General features: G+C 43.1%; 11 non-coding genes across 11 annotated transcripts; all 11 read right to left on the bottom strand.

Moving 5' to 3' along the window:
- Positions 1 to 534: 534 nt before the first annotated feature.
- Positions 535 to 606, bottom strand: trnap-cgg (transfer RNA proline (anticodon CGG)). The gene has a single exon. It is a non-coding gene; the product is annotated as a tRNA-Pro (tRNA).
- Positions 607 to 1,467: 861 nt separating this feature from the next.
- On the bottom strand, positions 1,468 to 1,539 carry trnap-cgg (transfer RNA proline (anticodon CGG)). Its single transcript has one exon. It is a non-coding gene; the product is annotated as a tRNA-Pro (tRNA).
- An 862-nt stretch (positions 1,540 to 2,401) lies between these two features.
- Positions 2,402 to 2,473, bottom strand: trnap-cgg (transfer RNA proline (anticodon CGG)). Its single transcript has one exon. It is a non-coding gene; the product is annotated as a tRNA-Pro (tRNA).
- An 863-nt stretch (positions 2,474 to 3,336) lies between these two features.
- trnap-cgg (transfer RNA proline (anticodon CGG)) lies at positions 3,337 to 3,408 on the bottom strand. Its single transcript has one exon. It is a non-coding gene; the product is annotated as a tRNA-Pro (tRNA).
- An 862-nt stretch (positions 3,409 to 4,270) lies between these two features.
- Positions 4,271 to 4,342, bottom strand: trnap-cgg (transfer RNA proline (anticodon CGG)). Its single transcript has one exon. It is a non-coding gene; the product is annotated as a tRNA-Pro (tRNA).
- Positions 4,343 to 5,205: 863 nt separating this feature from the next.
- On the bottom strand, positions 5,206 to 5,277 carry trnap-cgg (transfer RNA proline (anticodon CGG)). Its single transcript has one exon. It is a non-coding gene; the product is annotated as a tRNA-Pro (tRNA).
- Positions 5,278 to 6,140: 863 nt separating this feature from the next.
- Positions 6,141 to 6,212, bottom strand: trnap-cgg (transfer RNA proline (anticodon CGG)). The gene has a single exon. It is a non-coding gene; the product is annotated as a tRNA-Pro (tRNA).
- An 862-nt stretch (positions 6,213 to 7,074) lies between these two features.
- On the bottom strand, positions 7,075 to 7,146 carry trnap-cgg (transfer RNA proline (anticodon CGG)). The gene has a single exon. It is a non-coding gene; the product is annotated as a tRNA-Pro (tRNA).
- An 863-nt stretch (positions 7,147 to 8,009) lies between these two features.
- On the bottom strand, positions 8,010 to 8,081 carry trnap-cgg (transfer RNA proline (anticodon CGG)). Its single transcript has one exon. It is a non-coding gene; the product is annotated as a tRNA-Pro (tRNA).
- Positions 8,082 to 8,942: 861 nt separating this feature from the next.
- On the bottom strand, positions 8,943 to 9,014 carry trnap-cgg (transfer RNA proline (anticodon CGG)). The gene has a single exon. It is a non-coding gene; the product is annotated as a tRNA-Pro (tRNA).
- An 863-nt stretch (positions 9,015 to 9,877) lies between these two features.
- trnap-cgg (transfer RNA proline (anticodon CGG)) lies at positions 9,878 to 9,949 on the bottom strand. The gene has a single exon. It is a non-coding gene; the product is annotated as a tRNA-Pro (tRNA).
- Positions 9,950 to 11,175: the final 1,226 nt, after the last annotated feature.

Consider the following 11,175-nt stretch of genomic DNA (forward strand, 5'->3'; position numbering starts at 1 on the left):
AAAAAAAAAACATTGGAATCTGTCAGTATTAAACTAGAAATGTCACGTATTTTGCACTGGATGCTTCTCAATGCTACCATAACTGCTGATGTCACACCTCTGCATCTTTGGTGAAATGTGGCAGAGCGAGAGCAATATTTGACAAAACATGACACATCCCGGGAAATCAGTCTTCTCATACAAATGTCTGTAGCTTCCGAAGGGTTTGACCTACAACATAGTTTGACCATTCTATGGAAAGGGGAGACTCTCGCAAACACAATGCTGTTCTCAGTTTTGCTCTACGACCCCCACAAATGTCACGGGACTCGTCTGAAGGTAACCTATGTCCCGGTAAAATTACAGATTTTTTAACCAAGGAAGAAATTAATAAATGTTGTGCAATGCTGAAGCCTATAGTGCAGAGCACAATGGATTAGCAGTCCATTGCCTTATTCACTCATCCACCTGGTCCTGCACTCCAGTGGTGGAAGTCGTCCCTCCAACCAGTTGCCCAAGATCCGCCTGTCTCAGATTGTTAAAGGCTCTTTAAAAGGGCTCATCCGGGATTTGAACCCGGGACCTCTCGCACCCGAAGCGAGAATCATACCCCTAGACCAACGAGCCATTTATTTCAAGACATTGTTTTGCAGTCGCCAGCAATGACGGTGAGGACATGGATTGACGGGTCGATGTTGCCAGGCCACAGTGAATCACGTGAGTGCTGGTGGTATACTTGTGAGCATAGCTATCTTCCAAGCAGTTGACCAGGTTTCAGTTCAAATACTCTGTAATTCATCTGCTGAGTCTTTCAGATTCAATCTTCATTAGCTGTAACAGCAAGAAACAAATTAAGAAAGAGCTAAATGTAGATTTTAACAATGAAAAAGTAGGCATCAAAATCTATTGGATCTCATTTCATTTGATCCGATTGACGCACCGGTATGTGAATAAAAAAAAAAAACATTGGAATCTGTCAGTATTAAACTAGAAATGTCACGTATTTTGCACTGGATGCTTCTCAATGCTACCATAACTGCTGATGTCACACCTCTGCATCTTTGGTGAAATGTGGCAGAGCGAGAGCAATATTTGACAAAACATGACACATCCCGGGAAATCAGTCTTCTCATACAAATGTCTGTAGCTTCCGAAGGGTTTGACCTACAACATAGTTTGACCATTCTATGGAAAGGGGAGACTCTCGCAAACACAATGCTGTTCTCAGTTTTGCTCTACGACCCCCACAAATGTCACGGGACTCGTCTGAAGGTAACCTATGTCCCGGTAAAATTACAGATTTTTTAACCAAGGAAGAAATTAATAAATGTTGTGCAATGCTGAAGCCACTAGTGCAGAGCACAATGGATTAGCAGTCCATTGCCTTATTCACTCATCCACCTGGTCCTGCACTCCAGTGGTGGAAGTCGTCCCTCCAACCAGTTGCCCAAGATCCGCCTGTCTCAGATTGTTAAAGGCTCTTTAAAAGGGCTCATCCGGGATTTGAACCCGGGACCTCTCGCACCCGAAGCGAGAATCATACCCCTAGACCAACGAGCCATTTATTTCAAGACATTGTTTTGCAGTCGCCAGCAATGACGGTGAGGACATGGATTGACGGGTCGATGTTGCCAGGCCACAGTGAATCACGTGAGTGCTGGTGGTATACTTGTGAGCATAGCTATCTTCCAAGCAGTTGACCAGGTTTCAGTTCAAATACTCTGTAATTCATCTGCTGAGTCTTTCAGATTCAATCTTCATTAGCTGTAACAGCAAGAAACAAATTAAGAAAGAGCTAAATGTAGATTTTAACAATGAAAAAGTAGGCATCAAAATCTATTGGATCTCATTTCATTTGATCCGATTGACGCACCGGTATGTGAATAAAAAAAAAAAAACATTGGAATCTGTCAGTATTAAACTAGAAATGTCACGTATTTTGCACTGGATGCTTCTCAATGCTACCATAACTGCTGATGTCACACCTCTGCATCTTTGGTGAAATGTGGCAGAGCGAGAGCAATATTTGACAAAACATGACACATCCCGGGAAATCAGTCTTCTCATACAAATGTCTGTAGCTTCCGAAGGGTTTGACCTACAACATAGTTTGACCATTCTATGGAAAGGGGAGACTCTCGCAAACACAATGCTGTTCTCAGTTTTGCTCTACGACCCCCACAAATGTCACGGGACTCGTCTGAAGGTAACCTATGTCCCGGTAAAATTACAGATTTTTTAACCAAGGAAGAAATTAATAAATGTTGTGCAATGCTGAAGCCTATAGTGCAGAGCACAATGGATTAGCAGTCCATTGCCTTATTCACTCATCCACCTGGTCCTGCACTCCAGTGGTGGAAGTCGTCCCTCCAACCAGTTGCCCAAGATCCGCCTGTCTCAGATTGTTAAAGGCTCTTTAAAAGGGCTCATCCGGGATTTGAACCCGGGACCTCTCGCACCCGAAGCGAGAATCATACCCCTAGACCAACGAGCCATTTATTTCAAGACATTGTTTTGCAGTCGCCAGCAATGACGGTGAGGACATGGATTGACGGGTCGATGTTGCCAGGCCACAGTGAATCACGTGAGTGCTGGTGGTATACTTGTGAGCATAGCTATCTTCCAAGCAGTTGACCAGGTTTCAGTTCAAATACTCTGTAATTCATCTGCTGAGTCTTTCAGATTCAATCTTCATTAGCTGTAACAGCAAGAAACAAATTAAGAAAGAGCTAAATGTAGATTTTAACAATGAAAAAGTAGGCATCAAAATCTATTGGATCTCATTTCATTTGATCCGATTGACGCACCGGTATGTGAATAAAAAAAAAACAACATTGGAATCTGTCAGTATTAAACTAGAAATGTCACGTATTTTGCACTGGATGCTTCTCAATGCTACCATAACTGCTGATGTCACACCTCTGCATCTTTGGTGAAATGTGGCAGAGCGAGAGCAATATTTGACAAAACATGACACATCCCGGGAAATCAGTCTTCTCATACAAATGTCTGTAGCTTCCGAAGGGTTTGACCTACAACATAGTTTGACCATTCTATGGAAAGGGGAGACTCTCGCAAACACAATGCTGTTCTCAGTTTTGCTCTACGACCCCCACAAATGTCACGGGACTCGTCTGAAGGTAACCTATGTCCCGGTAAAATTACAGATTTTTTAACCAAGGAAGAAATTAATAAATGTTGTGCAATGCTGAAGCCTACTAGTGCAGAGCACAATGGATTAGCAGTCCATTGCCTTATTCACTCATCCACCTGGTCCTGCACTCCAGTGGTGGAAGTCGTCCCTCCAACCAGTTGCCCAAGATCCGCCTGTCTCAGATTGTTAAAGGCTCTTTAAAAGGGCTCATCCGGGATTTGAACCCGGGACCTCTCGCACCCGAAGCGAGAATCATACCCCTAGACCAACGAGCCATTTATTTCAAGACATTGTTTTGCAGTCGCCAGCAATGACGGTGAGGACATGGATTGACGGGTCGATGTTGCCAGGCCACAGTGAATCACGTGAGTGCTGGTGGTATACTTGTGAGCATAGCTATCTTCCAAGCAGTTGACCAGGTTTCAGTTCAAATACTCTGTAATTCATCTGCTGAGTCTTTCAGATTCAATCTTCATTAGCTGTAACAGCAAGAAACAAATTAAGAAAGAGCTAAATGTAGATTTTAACAATGAAAAAGTAGGCATCAAAATCTATTGGATCTCATTTCATTTGATCCGATTGACGCACCGGTATGTGAATAAAAAAAAAAAACATTGGAATCTGTCAGTATTAAACTAGAAATGTCACGTATTTTGCACTGGATGCTTCTCAATGCTACCATAACTGCTGATGTCACACCTCTGCATCTTTGGTGAAATGTGGCAGAGCGAGAGCAATATTTGACAAAACATGACACATCCCGGGAAATCAGTCTTCTCATACAAATGTCTGTAGCTTCCGAAGGGTTTGACCTACAACATAGTTTGACCATTCTATGGAAAGGGGAGACTCTCGCAAACACAATGCTGTTCTCAGTTTTGCTCTACGACCCCCACAAATGTCACGGGACTCGTCTGAAGGTAACCTATGTCCCGGTAAAATTACAGATTTTTTAACCAAGGAAGAAATTAATAAATGTTGTGCAATGCTGAAGCCTACTAGTGCAGAGCACAATGGATTAGCAGTCCATTGCCTTATTCACTCATCCACCTGGTCCTGCACTCCAGTGGTGGAAGTCGTCCCTCCAACCAGTTGCCCAAGATCCGCCTGTCTCAGATTGTTAAAGGCTCTTTAAAAGGGCTCATCCGGGATTTGAACCCGGGACCTCTCGCACCCGAAGCGAGAATCATACCCCTAGACCAACGAGCCATTTATTTCAAGACATTGTTTTGCAGTCGCCAGCAATGACGGTGAGGACATGGATTGACGGGTCGATGTTGCCAGGCCACAGTGAATCACGTGAGTGCTGGTGGTATACTTGTGAGCATAGCTATCTTCCAAGCAGTTGACCAGGTTTCAGTTCAAATACTCTGTAATTCATCTGCTGAGTCTTTCAGATTCAATCTTCATTAGCTGTAACAGCAAGAAACAAATTAAGAAAGAGCTAAATGTAGATTTTAACAATGAAAAAGTAGGCATCAAAATCTATTGGATCTCATTTCATTTGATCCGATTGACGCACCGGTATGTGAATAAAAAAAAAAAACATTGGAATCTGTCAGTATTAAACTAGAAATGTCACGTATTTTGCACTGGATGCTTCTCAATGCTACCATAACTGCTGATGTCACACCTCTGCATCTTTGGTGAAATGTGGCAGAGCGAGAGCAATATTTGTACAAAACATGACACATCCCGGGAAATCAGTCTTCTCATACAAATGTCTGTAGCTTCCGAAGGGTTTGACCTACAACATAGTTTGACCATTCTATGGAAAGGGGAGACTCTCGCAAACACAATGCTGTTCTCAGTTTTGCTCTACGACCCCCACAAATGTCACGGGACTCGTCTGAAGGTAACCTATGTCCCGGTAAAATTACAGATTTTTTAACCAAGGAAGAAATTAATAAATGTTGTGCAATGCTGAAGCCTACTAGTGCAGAGCACAATGGATTAGCAGTCCATTGCCTTATTCACTCATCCACCTGGTCCTGCACTCCAGTGGTGGAAGTCGTCCCTCCAACCAGTTGCCCAAGATCCGCCTGTCTCAGATTGTTAAAGGCTCTTTAAAAGGGCTCATCCGGGATTTGAACCCGGGACCTCTCGCACCCGAAGCGAGAATCATACCCCTAGACCAACGAGCCATTTATTTCAAGACATTGTTTTGCAGTCGCCAGCAATGACGGTGAGGACATGGATTGACGGGTCGATGTTGCCAGGCCACAGTGAATCACGTGAGTGCTGGTGGTATACTTGTGAGCATAGCTATCTTCCAAGCAGTTGACCAGGTTTCAGTTCAAATACTCTGTAATTCATCTGCTGAGTCTTTCAGATTCAATCTTCATTAGCTGTAACAGCAAGAAACAAATTAAGAAAGAGCTAAATGTAGATTTTAACAATGAAAAAGTAGGCATCAAAATCTATTGGATCTCATTTCATTTGATCCGATTGACGCACCGGTATGTGAATAAAAATAAAAAAAACATTGGAATCTGTCAGTATTAAACTAGAAATGTCACGTATTTTGCACTGGATGCTTCTCAATGCTACCATAACTGCTGATGTCACACCTCTGCATCTTTGGTGAAATGTGGCAGAGCGAGAGCAATATTTGTCAAAACATGACACATCCCGGGAAATCAGTCTTCTCATACAAATGTCTGTAGCTTCCGAAGGGTTTGACCTACAACATAGTTTGACCATTCTATGGAAAGGGGAGACTCTCGCAAACACAATGCTGTTCTCAGTTTTGCTCTACGACCCCCACAAATGTCACGGGACTCGTCTGAAGGTAACCTATGTCCCGGTAAAATTACAGATTTTTTAACCAAGGAAGAAATTAATAAATGTTGTGCAATGCTGAAGCCTATAGTGCAGAGCACAATGGATTAGCAGTCCATTGCCTTATTCACTCATCCACCTGGTCCTGCACTCCAGTGGTGGAAGTCGTCCCTCCAACCAGTTGCCCAAGATCCGCCTGTCTCAGATTGTTAAAGGCTCTTTAAAAGGGCTCATCCGGGATTTGAACCCGGGACCTCTCGCACCCGAAGCGAGAATCATACCCCTAGACCAACGAGCCATTTATTTCAAGACATTGTTTTGCAGTCGCCAGCAATGACGGTGAGGACATGGATTGACGGGTCGATGTTGCCAGGCCACAGTGAATCACGTGAGTGCTGGTGGTATACTTGTGAGCATAGCTATCTTCCAAGCAGTTGACCAGGTTTCAGTTCAAATACTCTGTAATTCATCTGCTGAGTCTTTCAGATTCAATCTTCATTAGCTGTAACAGCAAGAAACAAATTAAGAAAGAGCTAAATGTAGATTTTAACAATGAAAAAGTAGGCATCAAAATCTATTGGATCTCATTTCATTTGATCCGATTGACGCACCGGTATGTGAATAAAAAAAAAAAACATTGGAATCTGTCAGTATTAAACTAGAAATGTCACGTATTTTGCACTGGATGCTTCTCAATGCTACCATAACTGCTGATGTCACACCTCTGCATCTTTGGTGAAATGTGGCAGAGCGAGAGCAATATTTGACAAAACATGACACATCCCGGGAAATCAGTCTTCTCATACAAATGTCTGTAGCTTCCGAAGGGTTTGACCTACAACATAGTTTGACCATTCTATGGAAAGGGGAGACTCTCGCAAACACAATGCTGTTCTCAGTTTTGCTCTACGACCCCCACAAATGTCACGGGACTCGTCTGAAGGTAACCTATGTCCCGGTAAAATTACAGATTTTTTAACCAAGGAAGAAATTAATAAATGTTGTGCAATGCTGAAGCCTACTAGTGCAGAGCACAATGGATTAGCAGTCCATTGCCTTATTCACTCATCCACCTGGTCCTGCACTCCAGTGGTGGAAGTCGTCCCTCCAACCAGTTGCCCAAGATCCGCCTGTCTCAGATTGTTAAAGGCTCTTTAAAAGGGCTCATCCGGGATTTGAACCCGGGACCTCTCGCACCCGAAGCGAGAATCATACCCCTAGACCAACGAGCCATTTATTTCAAGACATTGTTTTGCAGTCGCCAGCAATGACGGTGAGGACATGGATTGACGGGTCGATGTTGCCAGGCCACAGTGAATCACGTGAGTGCTGGTGGTATACTTGTGAGCATAGCTATCTTCCAAGCAGTTGACCAGGTTTCAGTTCAAATACTCTGTAATTCATCTGCTGAGTCTTTCAGATTCAATCTTCATTAGCTGTAACAGCAAGAAACAAATTAAGAAAGAGCTAAATGTAGATTTTAACAATGAAAAAGTAGGCATCAAAATCTATTGGATCTCATTTCATTTGATCCGATTGACGCACCGGTATGTGAATAAAAAAAAAAAAACATTGGAATCTGTCAGTATTAAACTAGAAATGTCACGTATTTTGCACTGGATGCTTCTCAATGCTACCATAACTGCTGATGTCACACCTCTGCATCTTTGGTGAAATGTGGCAGAGCGAGAGCAATATTTGACAAAACATGACACATCCCGGGAAATCAGTCTTCTCATACAAATGTCTGTAGCTTCCGAAGGGTTTGACCTACAACATAGTTTGACCATTCTATGGAAAGGGGAGACTCTCGCAAACACAATGCTGTTCTCAGTTTTGCTCTACGACCCCCACAAATGTCACGGGACTCGTCTGAAGGTAACCTATGTCCCGGTAAAATTACAGATTTTTTAACCAAGGAAGAAATTAATAAATGTTGTGCGATGCTGAAGCCTACTAGTGCAGAGCACAATGGATTAGCAGTCCATTGCCTTATTCACTCATCCACCTGGTCCTGCACTCCAGTGGTGGAAGTCGTCCCTCCAACCAGTTGCCCAAGATCCGCCTGTCTCAGATTGTTAAAGGCTCTTTAAAAGGGCTCATCCGGGATTTGAACCCGGGACCTCTCGCACCCGAAGCGAGAATCATACCCCTAGACCAACGAGCCATTTATTTCAAGACATTGTTTTGCAGTCGCCAGCAATGACGGTGAGGACATGGATTGACGGGTCGATGTTGCCAGGCCACAGTGAATCACGTGAGTGCTGGTGGTATACTTGTGAGCATAGCTATCTTCCAAGCAGTTGACCAGGTTTCAGTTCAAATACTCTGTAATTCATCTGCTGAGTCTTTCAGATTCAATCTTCATTAGCTGTAACAGCAAGAAACAAATTAAGAAAGAGCTAAATGTAGATTTTAACAATGAAAAGTAGGCATCAAAATCTATTGGATCTCATTTCATTTGATCCGATTGACGCACCGGTATGTGAATAAAAAATAAAAAACATTGGAATCTGTCAGTATTAAACTAGAAATGTCACGTATTTTGCACTGGATGCTTCTCAATGCTACCATAACTGCTGATGTCACACCTCTGCATCTTTGGTGAAATGTGGCAGAGCGAGAGCAATATTTGACAAAACATGACACATCCCGGGAAATCAGTCTTCTCATACAAATGTCTGTAGCTTCCGAAGGGTTTGACCTACAACATAGTTTGACCATTCTATGGAAAGGGGAGACTCTCGCAAACACAATGCTGTTCTCAGTTTTGCTCTACGACCCCCACAAATGTCACGGGACTCGTCTGAAGGTAACCTATGTCCCGGTAAAATTACAGATTTTTTAACCAAGGAAGAAATTAATAAATGTTGTGCAATGCTGAAGCCTATAGTGCAGAGCACAATGGATTAGCAGTCCATTGCCTTATTCACTCATCCACCTGGTCCTGCACTCCAGTGGTGGAAGTCGTCCCTCCAACCAGTTGCCCAAGATCCGCCTGTCTCAGATTGTTAAAGGCTCTTTAAAAGGGCTCATCCGGGATTTGAACCCGGGACCTCTCGCACCCGAAGCGAGAATCATACCCCTAGACCAACGAGCCATTTATTTCAAGACATTGTTTTGCAGTCGCCAGCAATGACGGTGAGGACATGGATTGACGGGTCGATGTTGCCAGGCCACAGTGAATCACGTGAGTGCTGGTGGTATACTTGTGAGCATAGCTATCTTCCAAGCAGTTGACCAGGTTTCAGTTCAAATACTCTGTAATTCATCTGCTGAGTCTTTCAGATTCAATCTTCATTAGCTGTAACAGCAAGAAACAAATTAAGAAAGAGCTAAATGTAGATTTTAACAATGAAAAAGTAGGCATCAAAATCTATTGGATCTCATTTCATTTGATCTGATTGACGCACCGGTATGTGAATAAAAAATAAAAAAACATTGGAATCTGTCAGTATTAAACTAGAAATGTCACGTATTTTGCACTGGATGCTTCTCAATGCTACCATAACTGCTGATGTCACACCTCTGCATCTTTGGTGAAATGTGGCAGAGCGAGAGCAATATTTGTCAAAACATGACACATCCCGGGAAATCAGTCTTCTCATACAAATGTCTGTAGCTTCCGAAGGGTTTGACCTACAACATAGTTTGACCATTCTATGGAAAGGGGAGACTCTCGCAAACACAATGCTGTTCTCAGTTTTGCTCTACGACCCCCACAAATGTCACGGGACTCGTCTGAAGGTAACCTATGTCCCGGTAAAATTACAGATTTTTTAACCAAGGAAGAAATTAATAAATGTTGTGCAATGCTGAAGCCTACTAGTGCAGAGCACAATGGATTAGCAGTCCATTGCCTTATTCACTCATCCACCTGGTCCTGCACTCCAGTGGTGGAAGTCGTCCCTCCAACCAGTTGCCCAAGATCCGCCTGTCTCAGATTGTTAAAGGCTCTTTAAAGGGCTCATCCGGGATTTGAACCCGGGACCTCTCGCACCCGAAGCGAGAATCATACCCCTAGACCAACGAGCCATTTATTTCAAGACATTGTTTTGCAGTCGCCAGCAATGACGGTGAGGACATGGATTGACGGGTCGATGTTGCCAGGCCACAGTGAATCACGTGAGTGCTGGTGGTATACTTGTGAGCATAGCTATCTTCCAAGCAGTTGACCAGGTTTCAGTTCAAATACTCTGTAATTCATCTGCTGAGTCTTTCAGATTCAATCTTCATTAGCTGTAACAGCAAGAAACAAATTAAGAAAGAGCTAAATGTAGATTTTAACAATGAAAAGTAGGCATCAAAATCTATTGGATCTCATTTCATTTGATCCGATTGACGCACCGGTATGTGAATAAAAATAAAAAAAACATTGGAATCTGTCAGTATTAAACTAGAAATGTCACGTATTTTGCACTGGATGCTTCTCAATGCTACCATAACTGCTGATGTCACACCTCTGCATCTTTGGTGAAATGTGGCAGAGCGAGAGCAATATTTGTACAAAACATGACACATCCCGGGAAATCAGTCTTCTCATACAAATGTCTGTAGCTTCCGAAGGGTTTGACCTACAACATAGTTTGACCATTCTATGGAAAGGGGAGACTCTCGCAAACACAATGCTGTTCTCGGTTTTTGCTCTACGACCCCCCACAAATGTCACGGGACTCGTCTGAAGGTAACCTATGTCCCGGTAAAATACAGATTTTTTAACCAAGGAAGAAATTAATAAATGTTGTGCAATGCTTGAGCCTATAGTGCAGAGCACAATGGATAGCAGTCATTGCCTTATTCACTCATCCACCTGGTCCTGCACTCCAGTGGTGGAAGTCGTCCCTCCAACCAGTTGCCCAAGATCCGCCTGTCTCAGATTGTTAAAGGCTCTTTAAAAGGGCTCATCCGGGATTTTGAACCCGGGACCCTCTCGCACCCGAAGCGAGGAATCATACCCCTAGACCAACGAGCCATTTATTTCAAGACATGTTTTGCAGTCGCCAGCAATGACGGTGAGGACATGGATTGACGGGTCGATGTTGCCAGGCCACAGTGAATCCGTGAGTGCTGGTGGTATACTTGTGAGCATAGCTATCTTCCAAGCAGTTGACCAGGTTTCAGTTTCAAATACTCTGTAATTCATCTGCTGAGTTTCAGATTCAATCTTCATTAGCTGTAACAGCAAGAAACAAAATAAAGAAAGAGCTAAAATGTAGATTTTAAACATGAAAAAGTAGCATCAAAATCTATTGGATCTCATT

Source organism: Oncorhynchus kisutch, unplaced genomic scaffold, assembly GCF_002021735.2.
Source record: "Oncorhynchus kisutch isolate 150728-3 unplaced genomic scaffold, Okis_V2 scaffold1997, whole genome shotgun sequence".
NCBI lineage: Eukaryota > Metazoa > Chordata > Actinopteri > Salmoniformes > Salmonidae > Oncorhynchus > Oncorhynchus kisutch.